Raw genomic sequence first — 16665 nt, 5'->3', positions numbered from 1 at the left:
ACTCTGTTTTTTCATATTGCCAGAATTATTTTTCTGGTTTCTTCTCATTTGGATTAAATGTTTCTCCTAATTATTTTTGAATTTATTTTTGATTTGACTGTTTTTTTTTCTCCTAGAGAATGTGACTTTAATATTTATAGTTTATTGTCACTTAGCTTTGGCTCTATTGATTTCAGAGACAGATTCTGTATGTGTTCCTTGGTTATGGAGAATCTTTGAGCAATGGCTTTCTCAGATGGTAGTTATGGTAGCAACATGCTGGGTGTGTGAGCAGGTTCATTCTCTTTTAAAGCTGTAATGGATGAAGTCTCATGAAGTTTATCTCATTATCAAGTGATGTGTACTTAAAAAAAATGCCCATATTTCATTCATGGGATTAAACAGTTCAGCTTCAGGAAAGTAGGAGATGCCCATGGGTAAAATCCCACTATGGCTAAAGCAGGTGGGTAAATGCAAAATCTGAATGGTGGGCCAATGTCCCAGTTTTGACAGAGGAAACCGGGGAAACTCTCAGTAAAATGAACAGAAGTCTTTTTAGAGGGAAGGGAGGGAGCTGCCACAGCTTCTCTTCCAGGCCAGCTGGACAGCAATCCACCTTCCCGTCACTTTCCTGACACAGTGTTTTAGTTGTGATTTTCCATGTAGAGAAGGATTTTGACTCTACCTATTGTGCAAGCGTAAACCTGGAGTGCACTATTCCTGTGGGGATGCAGTCACCCTGAAATGTTCCAGAAAGGCTGTCTGCAGATGCACCCATGCTTAGCTCCTATCTGAGAAGCCCCAGCTGTGTCCGTATTACTGGGTGAGGGGGAAAAGTAGTACCCTTCTCCAAGACCCTTCATGAGCACCAGGGATGCCTGACTGTTGGGTTAGACCTGCAGAATTTCTCCACTGAGCCCAGCACTGCATCTGTGCCTATGGGAAGAAACTATCCACAAGCGGAAAGTTCAGGGACTCAAGGATCACAGACTGGTCTCCTTTGTCCCGCTGGATTTTCCCATACTGTGATACACGTCTTCTTTCCCTAGGAGTAGAAATCCTGAGGGCAAGACTACTGTGAATGCTTCTGCTCCTCTGGGTATAGCTACCCAGTGGGGCTGCCACATTCCAGGCTGGTTTTGGAGAATGTCTGCAAGGGATCTAGTTATTTAACCTGTCCTCTAGTCTCCTAGAGTCGGTACCAGCAGAAGCTCTGATGAGGCTGGGAGGGGAGTGATGTAGACTCTATGAGATTTCGTTGGTTATAAATAGTCTAACTATGTTGACTTTCTTAAATGCCACCTTCAATAATAATGTACTGGGCACATGGCCAAACTCAAGACCTCCTGGTTATCCAGTATGATGCAGGCAATTCTGATAGCTGAGGTCGTGAAAAAGTTTTCTTGCTGTTGAGGGCTCTGTTATTGTGCCCACAGTTGTAATGGGCTGTGCTGCTTGGCCTTCAGCCGGGAGGTGGTGCAGAGGAGTTACCGCTGCAATGGCTCTGTTGGGATCTGTGTTTGCCTTATGTTATCCAAGGGACATACTCTGGTGTTTTAGGCAATGGCTGGAGCCACGGAGTTCCCAAAAGTCTTTGACCATTGTGTTATGCTACTAGGGTGTGGGGAGGGAAAAAGCCAAGTTTGTGCTGAGTCAGTCAAGTCCACACTCTGGTTCCCTATGTTTGGGTACAAACAGCAGCCCCAATAAGAATCAGATGGAAGTTCCCTGGCCACTGGAGTAATGTTCTAAGGTAGAATGCAGCTGTCTCTGCTCCACAAAAGAATCCACGCAGACAGCAGAGAGTAGCAGGTGGCAGTAAGACCCATTCAACTTCCATGCATACGGCAACGCAGGTTCCACATCCACATTTTTTTGCTAGCAGCAGCTAGCTGGGAAACAGGCAGCCTGCATTTAAAACTCAAAACTGCCTCAGGCCATAAGCCTTCTCCATCAAGTCAGAAAAGACGGCTTTCAGGTCATGCCCCTCCCAGTCCAACCAGGAAGCAAGGGCACTCAGCTCCTGTAGCTATAGAACACTTCCCATTAGCCCCTTGGTTCTGGCCAAGGGGATTTATCCCCACTCAAGAATATATCACAGATTTCAATTGAGAACTTCTCTCAACCTGTGACCACAGCCTGATTTAGCTGGCAGACTTCCACAAGTTCCCCTATGAGGTAAGATCAGGAGTGGCTTTTCTCCATCACCACTGGAATTGTGGAGTACATGCAAAGCATGTCCTGATGCTGCTCCATATACTTCACACTGCTCAATGAATCAGCTCTAGTACTGGGTAGGATTGAAGCATTACCCCATGGCCTGGGTTACCTGGCCTCCCTGTGAGATGGTGTGTCATGGAGGGAGTCTCTCTCCCTTTGATGCTCTGCAAACTCAGTTTTCTGCATGGTTTATAGTGTATGTTCCTGCCTGCTGCTTTTTGCAAAGGGTCTGTGATTTCTTTCAGTTTTTCTGTTAAGTTCTTGTGTTGTTTCTTGAAAAAAAGTTCACAACATGTATCTCCACACACCATTTTGTCTTCCCAAGTGGGAGAGGCATGCTAATAATGTCTCCAATCCATTGTCTTGGAAAGAAAATCTCCTTTGTGTTTTTAAGAAGACATGAATGTCCAACAGCTATGTGTCAAGATTATTGGCTAAGATAAATCTTGGTAATACATTGAACTGGAATTTTTTTTTGTTTTAAACACATTTATTGTGAAGTATAACGCATATAAGGAAAACCATATAAAATATTTGTATAGTTTAGCATTTGATTATAAAGTGAACATCCAGTAACCATAACTAAGTTCAGGAAATGGAGCATCTTTTTTATCATAAACTTTTTATCTCCCTTAAAGATTAATAGACTTCTGTTTTTGGTGAAAATTGCTTCTTTACTTTCTTTATAGTTTTGCTATGGATTCACACATCCTTAAACACTATTCTTACTATTCCCTGTGTTAAAATAAAACTTTCGACAAATTAAATTAAGCAGAGTTTATTTGAGCAAAGAATAATTCATGAATTGGACATCACTTTGAACCAGGAGAGGTTCAGAGAACACCCAACAACATGGACAGGCAGTATTTATAGACATAAAAAGGAGGTTACATACAGAAACAAATTGATTGATTACAACTTGGCATTTGCCTTATTTAAGCACGATGTAAGGTCTTTGACTTTTATGTACATGATCTGATCAGTTGGTAGCCTGCAATTGGCTGAAGCTTGACTGTTATGATTGGCTGAGACTCAGCTACTCCTTACTAAAATATATCCTTAAATTAGGATGCAGTATGTTTACATACTCGGTTAGGTTGCAGTTTGCTACGTAGGAGCTCAAAGTACCTAGGCAACGCTGGACCAAAATTAGTCTACTTTAAGAGATGTTTTTGACAAGTGTTGTAAACTTTTGACATATTTGACAAGCCTCCCAAAGTCAGATTTCAACTACAAAATTAAGTCTTTCGTTTTTTAAATCGTTAATGTCAGAATGTTAAGGAGGGCATCTGCAACATCTGATAGAGAGATAAAAAGCATTATTTGATATGTTCAATTACTTGGAAAGCATTGTCAAATAAGGAACGATGTTTAAACTTCTTTGAGATGTATTGTATTGAATATGTTATTAATATGTGTTCCAAAATTGTATGTGATTCCTAAAATGATGATGTCTGGGTACATGTTATCAGTTGTAATTATGGTTATTATGTTAAATTATGTAGGCCACAAAGTCACAAAATTTTCTTGGCATTTTTGTCTTTATGCTTATTTTAAGTTCTTTCCACAGTTAATCGCTTAATTCTGATGCACTTTTTGAAAACATCACTAAAAAGTAAAATCTTAGAGTATTGTGTTTTCAGGGAGGTTCATGAAAGGATGGAAAGAACCCTGACAAGTGCTCTTGAATACAAGGTTCTGATAACTTTAGGATTATATCATTTGGACTGAGTAACAATTCCCCTAACTCTAATAAAAAGACTGACTGGTTGATAATACTGCTAACCCCAGCAGAACAAAAATTAATTGAATACCAAGTAAATACTTTGCTAGATTTTTATGCTAAGTCTACCAGTACTGAAAAAGTTTAGATATTCAGTTTTAATAAACTTATGATCCAAGTCAAATTATCTATGATAACCCATCTGATAAATAGTATACACCTAAATTGGAGAAGTAAAATTTGTATTTAAGATATAATTCCAATATTAAGTGTGGACTCATAGAGAAACTGGATGACTCTATGTGGTCTTTCCTGAGTCCTTAAAGCTTTCATTATTAAAAGCTCTGCACTCCATGACTCATTATGAAAGAAATAAGATGATTCAAATTAAATATATATATTTTTAGAAGTCACTATATATATATATATATGCATGTATATGTATGTGGAAACTTCTAAATTGCTACAGTGGTTTTTGACCATTGTTTGGTTTGTCAAACCCATAATCCTGGGAAAACAGTCAAACTTCAGGTACATCTCTAATAGCTGATGGGCCAACTAAGCATTTATAGAGGGATTTCTTTCCATTGTCATTTTTGATGCATGTTTTCTGTTTATATAAAAGCTTTCCCTCACAAGAGGGCTGATGTTATAATGATAGCTGAAACGTTATTAGGAAATATGTTTTCCTCATGGGATGTTCTTGAAGAAATCTCTAGTGATATAAGTACTTGTTTCACTAGAAAAGTTGTAAAACAGTTAAATAAGGTATTGCAGATACGATAGCATTAAGCAAAGCTAACTGAATTGACTGAATTCCCTTCATCAAAGGTATTGTAGATTAATGACAGATTCACTTCCTGTGGAAAAATAAGTTGATATCTTGTAAAATAGTCACTGGAAGGCCTATGTACCTAATAGTAGAAACTTACGTATCTTCTGCTTCTAAGCTCTGATATGACTAAATGCTACCAGGCTTTAATGCAATGTGCCAAAATGTATTTTCACCAGGTAAAGAAAGCTTTACGTGTTCCACTGACTGAGCACATTCGAACCATTCACAATCTAGAACCTGGATATTGGGTCTTCTGAGAATGACATCAGAGAAAGACTGACCTTGCCACCCACATTGCCACCAAATTTCAGGACCTTGAAACTTGGGGTTGGAATCTCACAACTCAGAAGGACCCTTCTCTGTATGTTGATTGGAGACCTTAAGGTAAAGGAACCCAGGGAAATTTCTCCCCAGAAGCAGACGTCATCCCAGACCTGGACTGGTTTTATCCCAAGATTGCAGATCAATACTTCTCTGCTATCATGAAACTCTTATTTCTCATTATTTTCCCTTGCTTATGCCTCAACGAACAATAGAACTGAAAATGAGGTCCCTCTTATTCATTCATAAGGTATACTTTTATTTGTGCAGGATTTTTTAGCCAACCTTATACGTGGACAACCATATGCCTTGATAGCTAAAATATGAAGGGCCAATGTGGATGAGAAATGATACCTTTGTTGCTTCATAATCAGTCAGAAATATAACATTGGTCCACTCCTGTTAACCTACGTCATAGATTAAAGAGAACATTGTCAGAAGGCTTTCAGTCTTATGGATGGGCATCATGTGTTAGGCCTCCGTTTTCATGGTTTGGAGTAAATGAAACAATGATTAGAAATGTATCCCTCATAAGAAGTTGTATAGCAGATTATACTGTAAAGGCTATGATCACACAACACATTTTAAATTCTGTTGCTAAACTTGTGCTAAATAATATAATGGCTCTAGTTTACTTAGTGGTTAAACAGAGAAGTGGCTGTGCAGTTATTAATAGTTCTAGTTGCACATGGAGGAATACATGAAGTATTTTAGAGGCTCAGTTATAGGGGATCAATGAACAGGCAGCTTGACTAAAAGAAGTGTATTCTATATAGCTCATTCTTTGATCTATTTGATTTTAGTAGATTTGGTTTATGGAGATCCTGGCTAGTGTACATGCTCCAAACACTTGGTATTATCTTCCTGATAGTCATAATAGCAGTTTCCCTGGTGTGCTTTATTCTTGCAAAAGCTTTAGACATTTGCATGCAGCCATCTCTAGAATGTCAAGGTCTCTCTTTGACTGTAATGACATAAACTGAAAAAAAGATGTGTGACCATGAGGGCACCATAACTCATCAGTGACGTGCTGAGGCCAGGAACCCAAAATGATAGTAACTGAGTGACGCTAAGGCCCTGTGTTTTGGTTACACTCTTATCTAAATGAGAACCTTACCAAAAGTGAAAAATTTTTAAAGAAAATTATGGGAAGCCATTGTTTTGGACTGAGCTCATGTACTAGGCCCCAGCAGACTAAACCGAACAAAAATGGAGTCATTTATGCTAAATGTGACATAATCAAGCTAAAACTTTAGCAAAACAGATAGATCCTAAAACGGACTAGGGTTTTTCTCCTGTAAATCAGAGATTACAGCACAAAACTTAACCTCTTCTCTAAACATTTAAAAAATAATCACATAAAGTCCTTGTCCCTACCTTACAAAACCCACTGCTTTGCTATTTTCCAATGGGATTTGAGACCAAATAAGTGCATTTACAATGGTGACAGAGTGACATCAATGCTTAAAGTTTTGGTCTACCAAAACTGAGAGGATGATAAAAAGGGGGGAATAGTTAAAGTAAGTTTAGCCTAAAGCTGCCTCACATATTTTATTAATAAGTTCTGCCTAAAGTTTTCTCCATACTTATCAAACCGTAACCTAAGTGGACATGTAAACTGACTGTAACCTACTCTTCTGCCCATCACTGAGTTTCAGCCAATCAAAGGCCGTCAACCGTTCAAACCAATTTCAAATAAGGCAAACGCTGAACTCTATTCAATCTGGCTGTTTCTGTACACCACTTCCATTTTCTGTACATCACTTTTCTTTTTCTGTCCATAAATCTTTTTCTACCACGTGGCTGCACTCTGAGACTATTCTGGCTTGGGAGACTGCCTGATATATGAATCATTCTTTGCTCAATTAAATTGTTAAATTTTTTAAAAGGACATGTTCTGGGGCTTTTTATACACTTTTGAATGTATGTGTTCTCTTGAGCCTAGCCTCTTTTGCATAATATCATGCTTGTAAAATGTATTCCTGCTGCTGTGTATACTTGTGTTTCCTTCATTTTTATTGCTTCATAGTGTGATGTTTATATGAATATACTATAATTCTACAATTATACACTTTTTGATGGCTATGTGGGTTTTTTTTCTGTTGGGGCTGTTATGAATTGTACTGCATATATTTTCTCACATAAAAGGAGTAGTGAAATTGCTGGGTGGTAGGATATGATTTCCCTCAATTTTATTAGATAATTTCCAAATTATTCTCCAAAGTGGTTTTACAAGCTTATACTCTCACCAGGAGAATATCAACTTTCCTATCTTAAAGTGAATGCTTTCAATATTTTACCATTAAGAATGATACTTTATAGTTTTTTAGATGATTCTTATTGGATTAAATAAATTCACCTTGTTAATAGCACTCTACATGTTTTTAATTGAGAATTGATGAGAACATTAAAAGAACCAGTTAGTCAATTTAGACATTTGAAATTTCATCCTTCTAGTGGTGTTTATCACTCTGAGCTGTTAACTTGTATTTTCTTGATCTTGAATATGGTCGAGCACTTCTTCATACGGTTATTGTCCATTTTGATTTTCTTCTTGGGAAGTTTCATTCAAGTCGATGGCCCATTTTTAGAAGTTGGCATTGTTACCTGTTCTTTTTTTAAAAATCTATATAGGTTTATTGTATATTCTTGTTGGTTATATGCACAGTAAATATCTATGCTCACTCTGTGGCTTATATGTTAATGTTTTTTATGATTTTTTTGATGAATAGAAGTTTTAAATGTAATTTAATTTTTCAAACATTCTATATTGTCATAAAAATCTCCAACACTGTCTCTAAATGGCTTTGTTGTTTTTTCTTACAAATGTTGGTGCCTAATACACCTGGAATTGATATTTGTGTGTGGTGTATGGTATCCAATTATTTTTTACACTTTAATATTGTTCTATTGCCCTTTATTTAATTTTAAAAAGTCTTCTTATTACATCTTTTCATCACTGCAACCTCTGTTCATAAATCAAGTTTCCATATATAAGTAAGTGAAAGTAACATTCCGTGCTTTATTTTCTGTTCTATTGAGCTATTGTGCCCAATAATTAACTCATCATATTAATTACTATAGCTTTATAATAATCTTGGATAATAAGTTTATATGGTTATTGATATTTGGCAGAGCTATTTATACCATCATGTTCTTTTGCAACATTATTCTGACTATACTTGGCCCTTTGAATTTTCATAAAAATTTTAGAGTCAACTTATCAAGTTATACACAAGAAATATTGTTGGAAATTTTACTGGTGTGAAATTTAATCTATAAATCAATTTTTGATAGTTGACCTCTACAATTCATGCCTTTAATTTATGAACATTGTACTTCTCTCATTTATTTTGGTCTCCTTTAAATAACTCACAATGAAGTTTTAAATTTTTTCTAATTTTCTGTTGTGTTTTTTTCTAGTTATTTGATATTTTGGATCATATAAAATATTTAAAAATTTATAATCTTTTAAGAAAGACAACTTTACATTGTCCTTGTATTTAGCACATATAAGAAAATCAATTTTCATCATGACTTTATTTGCAGATTCATTTTTATTTTCAACTTATAAAATCATATATTCTGTGGCTAGTGATAGTTTTATTTCTTTCTGACCATTTTCCGTCTTATTTGTACAGATATTCATGTATCTATTTATTTATGACTTACTGAGCTACCTAGGACATACAGTACACTGTTTTTATGTATTTATTTATGTATTTATTTATTTATTTATTTGAGACGGAGTCTCTCTCTGTCACCCAGGCTGGAGTGCAGTGGCGAGATCTCGGCTCACTGCAACCTCTGCCTCCCAGGTTCCAGCGATTCTCCTGCCTCAGCCTCCCGAGTAGCTGGGACTACAGGCGCATGCCACCACTCCCAGCTAATTTTTTGTATTTTTAGTAGAGATGGTGTTTCACTGTGTTAGCCAGCATGGTCTCGATCTCCTGACCTTGTGATCTGCCCGCTTCAGCCTCCCAAAGTGCTGGGATTACACGTGTGAGCCACCATGCCCGGTCCTGGTACACTGTTAAATAGAAACAGTGATAGCAACATTCTTCTCCCACTCCTGCGCTGAGAAAGTTGACTTCAGGATGTATAAAACAAGGCCAACTTAGAAATCATTTATGTTGACTTGGAATGCAATGAATCCAAACCACTTAAGTTAATAAGACAGTCTATATTTGAAATCACCAAATGTATGACTTATTTCATTCTTTATGAACTCTTTGCTAACTCAGAAGTGCTTTGACTATTAACTTTTTTATTTTTACTGTTTTTAATTAGCCTTTCTCAGTTATATTTGCATATGTCGAATTTTTTAATATTTAGATAATACTGAAATTTCTGAAAAAAAATTTGGGCCTTTTTTTACATGTTTGCATTTTTATAGAGTATACTTATATAGTCTGTGTAGGTATCTGTGAAGGCAAATAGGTATATAGCTACATAGTAACTACAAGCTCCTATTAAGAGTAACAGAGTTTGGAAATTCCTTTAGGATGAAATGGTGGTAGTTAGAAATGCCTTTCTGATATAGGCACCAACCCAACATTAATATAGTAAGATAGGGGTAAGGAAAGAAAAGCTTATTGCATAAGGATGTGATTTCAGAGAGGGTGGTACTATTTTTACAAGGGCGACATAAATTTAAAAATTGATTTGAGTACATATATAAATTATTTAGATAGTTGCCTCATCTTCTCCCTATTAGAGCAATTTTAAAGCAGTAGAGGTTTCTCACCCACACTTAATGTGAAGAGACTGAAGATTTTTAGACATGTTCCAAAGACAAAAATCTGTAGACTCATGTTTAAAGACTTCGAATTAATCCTGGGGGAAAATATACATATATTGTTGGTCATCCTTACATTTTGTGAATACTGTTCTTCAGTTGCTAAAGGATGATGATTATCTCCCCATACTGCAAATGATCCCAATATTTTATTCATAGATAAGAGAAAGTGTATCATAATTTAACATGGTTCAAGAAGTGAAAAGCTCTGTGACTGCCTCACCCCAGGCTACAACCTAATGCTTTTACACAAAATCTGAGTTTAATTATATACTGTGTTTGTTGTCAAACATACTGCCAGATAAGAAAGAATAAATGGCTCAGAAGGCAGGACTGCATAGCCTATCCTTGTTGGTGATAAAAGCAACATCCATTATATGTATTATTATTTTTGAATATAAAGGGAAACATAGAGCTGTGGTTTTCGAAATTAAAAACATAAAATTGCCAATATTTTACATTCACTGAAATGATTTTACCTAACACTAATAAACATTTGGGAATATAATATAGTTTAGAAATAGATTTACATTTAAAAGAAATATTAGATACTAGAATAGAATAGATTTTAGAAATAGATTTACATTTAAAAAGAAACATTAGATATTATATTAAATAACTTTATTTTATATAGATGAAAAAAGTTGCCAAAGTCGTCTCCTTAATTTGGAGCAAATCTAATCATTTGTCTCAGTTCTTGCCATTCCTTTAATTAGATTAATTGTATCCTTGCTTTATTTACCTAGCAAGAGTTACTCTGTTGGTTCAACAATTCATTTTACAAGTGACTACAGATACTTATTGAGCTTGACACCTACGTCTTCCTCACTCTCAAGTATCTCTACTACTTGCTCTTCTAGGGGAATTATATAGAACGTGTATAATAGGTCAAAAAACAAAGTATTTCTTTTATTAATGGTCTTTCTTTAACACTTTTATTCTCTTCCAAGTATACTTCATTTGGTGATGGCTTTCAATTTGTACTTTCTTTTCTGTTTCTGTTCTGAGTTAGTTAATGCTGAGGTTGTATAAGTCAGATAATATCATCTCTACTCCTATAACTGGTTGGCCTACTTAAATTACATTAATCAGGCAATTCTGATAATCTTTCTTCTCCCTGAGCACACAAAAACACATGAACAAGCACATACACACACACACGCTCGTGTGCAAAAAGACAGTTTGTGTAAAGCAACAAATTGATATTTGGTAAAAGTTGGACACCACCATAGAGGAAAGGCTAAGATCAAGGTGAAGTTATTGGTTCTGGATTGGCAGGGGATAACTACATTGATTCTCTCCTTTCTCTTTGGATGTTATCCTCTATTTCTAACAACAGAAAATAATTTCATGGTTAGAAGAAAACCAGATGTGTATCTTCAATAATTTGATTAACAAATAGGTGCTATATACCTTCTATGATCTCATGTCTGTGGTAGATGTAGCTACTTGAGAAAAGCAGATAGAAAAAAAGGATGTTATATATAAAGAATAATGAGTTTGTCTGGCATGTAATAGTTATACTTGCAAACACAATGCACTTTTTTCGCATATGCTGTGGCATGAAGGTGGAGTGGGGACATGGCTGTAGAAGAATGATGAAGCATGACGATTACTCCAAAGATGCTTAATGAGGTTTGAAAATGTTATTTTCCATTCTAATATGACTTTTCAGATGATAAAAACTTGTTCAAAACCTATGAACAACTTTAGAGATACTAAAACATATTGCTATTTAATAAAATAGTTTCAAAAGGGTTTTATAAATTTAAACCCTGATAAGCAATACCTGAGAATGCCTGTTTTAACTATAGCCTCATCAATATTGACACTTTCTTCAGTATTACTAATTTCATGGGTGAAAATAGTATCTCACTAAAATTGCATCTTAGCTAGTTACTTTAGACATTGTCATTGTCATATGTCTGTCATCTAGTTGTTTTATCCTTTTATAGTTGTCTGTTGTTATGCTTTCCCAAAAACTATTTTTGCTCATGTGCTCTTGTATTGATTTGTGTGACCTCTTTATGTAAAAACAAATAATACGCCAATTGATTTGGCATAACTGGTGTGAATATTTTCCAAGTTTGCCTTCAAAATTTTATTTGGTTAATAGAAATATAAGAGTAAAATGTTAATATAGTTAAATTCATTGAGCTTTAATGTTTTATTTATTCTGTTATATTTTAATGATTTTTTGAAGTTCAACAATTTTATCCATTAAAAAATCATATATGTTCATTAAAGATAATTTGGAATACCCAAAAAACAGAAGAGTAAAAAAAGTTTTCTTTTGCTATTGCTATTTTCTGCCTTTTAGCACTATGCACTCTGCTTCATTTTGTTAACAGTATACAGTAGAATAATTGCTGTTTCATGTCATGTTTCTTCCTGTCATGTCATGCAATTCATTTATTAAATAAACATTTATTTATCATCATTAAATATCAGCCACTCTTCCAGGTACTGAATGCAGCTATAAACAAAGTCTTTGATCACGTGGAAAATACTTTCTAGTGATAGTACGGTGGGGGACAAAAACACATATCAACATAAAACATGATGGGTATTTTTTAGTGCTATGAAGAAAAAGAAAGTCGTTTAAGTAATAGTAATAAGGAGTTTTGGAAGGAGGGGTTGCAATTTAGTACAGGGTTTGAGGGAAACCCTTGTTTGGTGATACCTTAGCAGAGATCTGAGTGAAATGATAGAATGAGAAAAGAGAATCCCAGGCAAAGGGACAGAGCAGGAACAAAGGAGCTGAGATAGGAATGTGCTTGATGTTTTAGAGAACATTGAAGTGACAGTGTGACAAGAGTGGCATGAGGGAGGGGAAGTGCAGTAGGAGATCTAATCAAGGAGGTAAGGTCACAGTAAGAACTTTGAACTTCATTGAATATGAGATAGGCTGCCATTGATCATTTAGAGAGAGAAGTTACATGATATGACTTGTAAAGATTTACCTTGGTAGTTTTGTGGAGAATAGACTATAGGAAGAAAACAAGGAGAGCTGGAAAATCTGTTAGGAGACTACCAAAATAATCTGCCTTAATAAATAGCCTATCTTAATAGGCTACATAATGGCCTACATAAATAACCTACATTAGAGGATTAGAGGTGATGGCAGTTTGGACTGGGAGATTGGCAACAGAGGTGATATAAAATCCTAATATTTTGAATATATTTTGAAAACGTAGCCATCATGATTTCCCAACAGATTGGATTTGGGGGGCATGAGAAGAAGAAAAGAGTAAAGAAAAACCCTAAGGCTTTTAGCCTAAAAACTTCAAGAAAAAAGCTGACATTTACTGAGATGCAAAATATACAAGGGTAGAGGAATAAGTTTAGAGTGTGAGGACATAAGAGTACAGTTATTACAAGGTGTTTGTAATTATATTTTTAAATAGTTTTTCTTTATTAAAAATATCCTATACTTTAGCTTGCTATGGTGGAAAGGTTTGTGTATTTCCAAAATTCGTGTTAAAATCCTAACCTCCAAAGCTGCGATATTAGGAGGTAGGGTCTGTTGGGAGGTGATTAGAGAATGAGGGTAGGGTCCTCATGAATAGAATTGATGTCCTTATAAAAGAGACCCAAGGGAGCTTGTTTGCCCCTCCCACCAGGTGAGGCTGTGGGGAGAAGGCATTGTCTGTGATCAATAGGCTCTCACCAGACATCTAACCTGCCTTGATCTTAGACTTTCAACCTCCATAACTATGAGAAATACATTTTCGTTGTTTACAAACTACCCAATTTATGGTATTTTGTATTAACAGCAGAAACTAAGACAAGCCTCTGGAACAGTGTTTCTAGATCAGAAGGTGGAAAACGAGAACTTGCAGGCCACCACTTGTTTTTGTACGGCCACAGCTAAAAAAAGGTTTTTACAGGTGAACACATTTACAATTGATTTGATGATTGAGAACACTAACTTTGAACCTTAAGTGAAATATAACCCTCTCAAATTCTTCTCATTAGTAGAATTTTATTATAGTATTCTTTTCTTCTCAATATCATCACTATATTTTGAATTTTGTCAAATTTGACATTTGTGGAAATGTGTTTTTTCTTGTTATATGAGAGCCTGCATAATATCCTTGATGCCTCCTCTTGGCCCACAATGGCTGCAATATTTGTTATCTGGACTTTTATATAAACAATTTGCTGACTCCTGTTCTAGAAAAAGTATGCATAAAAATCTCCTGGGAGCTATGAGAAAAAATGTAGATTTCTGTTCTTCACCCCAATGTCACCACTGCTACATCAAATTTGATTCGGTAAGCCAAGGGTGAGTCCTAGGAATCCAAATTTTAACAAATACTCTCGTTGATTCTGATACACTTTGAAACACAGTTTGAGAAACACAAAAATGCTGAACAGGTTTTAATACTGTCGTTTAACTAAATGTGGGCCAGTGCTTCCACACCAGCATGCTGGTAAATATTAGTTCATCATAAAGATCTTACTGGAGTGAATTGCTACAGGGATCACACTTGCCTATAGTTCTGTCCACCTGTCCAATCACCTTTCTTTGGACCACAGGCTTGTTTGGGAACCAAAGCTTTGTTTTTGGACTAAGAGGTCTGTTGTTCCTAATTTGAGCCCACGTGATAATTGATGTATTGTTAGTCCTGGGATCCTTGTATTTGTTCTTATCTCCCTTTCTATATCATCTTTATTATTGTTTATATATGCATGGAGGTATATATGCATGCATCCACCCTCACATTCATCCATCCATTGATCTATTCGTCCATCCAATTTCCTTACAAACACAAAGATTTTAACTTGACTACATTTAGAACAGTCCTCCAGCCCCATTGCCATGCACATCTTGAGTTTTTAATAGGTATGATCTACCATTTGTGCCATAGAAAATTAAAAAATTTACCAATACACCTTGGAAAGAGCAAATTTTGGGTGTCTAACTCAGTACAAAAAAGGGAGCTTTAAAAATCAAATCATTATAACACATTTCAGAATCATTGTTATTATAAGTTAAAATTATTGCTTTAATACCTTAATAATTCTAAGACGTTCTGGAGCTTTTAGATAGTACATATGAAATTAAGAAAGCAAGCAGTAATGTATCTTCTGAGATAATTTCTAGCATTAAATACTGACACTTTTTAATGAACTTTCAATGCGTGCCACAAGTTTATATTTCCAAGGGCCAAGTCTTTCTTTTTGCCACCTTTTCTACATTCTCACTGTTACTTTGGATCTACATTGATGGTGCAACAGAGAAACATGACTCTCCTTTCAGAGTTGTTATGAAAGATTTCCATGACTTTTTTTTATCCTTTTGTATCTAATCATCACCTTTAGAAATTTCTGTGAGGGCTCTCTGGAGAGAATGTATTAACTAGTATCTGACGCAGATATGTTTTCCATTTTTTCAACTGTAAAATTCTTTTTTTTTTTTTTGCATTTCAAAATGTGTATTCAATTGATCTGAAACTCCTCTCTTTTTAAATTATGAATTCTTAATACTGACAAGTTATTTAATATAATGTTCTTAGTTATTCACTGAAGAATTTTTTTAGGGACAGATTCCATATTGTTTTATGTATTTAAAAACATTTGAAATTTCATCCAACAACTTGAACAATAGGTAACCTTTGCATATATAGCAAGACAAACTGCTTTACCAGAAAAGGTTAGCAATACCCTAAAAACGTATGACCCAAGATCAATTAAAACATAATTGTCACAACCCCAAGTTCTCAGCCCCAGATTACAGTTAAAATTTCAAGCAAGCAATTATTTGAGTCAGAAACTCAGCTTAAATGACATTTATGATGAGAACTGCTGCTGAGGGGAGGTTGTAGTCCTGTTTCCCAGTTTATATATTACCTTAAAATGTACTCAGGAGATATTTTTGTACTTGAGCATTACAATAAACGATATGCATGCATCTCTCACAATCTAAAGATAATACAAACAGTAGTCAGTAGTCTGAGAAAATTATTTTGCCTAAAGTAAAACTGTTTTTCATTTTGGAGACTAAAGTAAGAGACATACCTAGTTTATACTTTTTCATTCTTTCATGGTTTCTTTCACTTATATCAAAATATAATACAAGTTTCAGAAAACTGCATCTTCCTACACGTTTTTACTCTTTAACCGAGAGGGCTCACATTATTGTAATATGTCTCCATGAAACAACTAGATAATTTCATTGCCTATGTTACACTTCAGAAGTATTGGGCAGTTTCTCTCAGCATTATCTCTTGTTATGCTTGCAGTATGATTTCATACCACAAAATTTATTCCACATTAGCAATATATATTTCTAGATATATTCCCTAGTCTTCGATATTCATATGCTCCAGCGCATGTATACATTATGAAACCACAATTCCAAACAGACCCCATGGCTTTGTCATTGGTTTAATTAGCATCATTATGAAATTTACATTTTTTAAAAGAATAGCTAAATACATTCACTCACATCTAAACAGTAGACAGGTTTCCCACCATGTACAACGTGACGTGCAAGTCCTGAAGCTTTATCTCACCAAATTGTACAATATCAAACACATGCACATCTAATAGTTACAGATAAATTTCTGAGGTGATGATTAGACAGACTACATAAACCAGAAATACCTCATGTACTTTTGAATAATCAGCAAGGATAGGATTGAGATTCAGTGAGGGAGGTAAGAGAGTAGAAGGAAGTAGATTAGCACCAATAATTATTTAAGCAATTTCACTTACAAATGAAATACTCCTGAGGCTTAGTGTCACTGTAGTAGTCATATCAATGATAAAAATAACCATACA

This window comes from Pongo pygmaeus, chromosome X (genome assembly GCF_028885625.2).
Source record: "Pongo pygmaeus isolate AG05252 chromosome X, NHGRI_mPonPyg2-v2.0_pri, whole genome shotgun sequence".
NCBI classification, from domain to species: domain Eukaryota; kingdom Metazoa; phylum Chordata; class Mammalia; order Primates; family Hominidae; genus Pongo; species Pongo pygmaeus.
The sequence above is the reverse complement of the archived record's forward strand: the minus strand, read 5'-3'. Positions refer to the sequence as shown.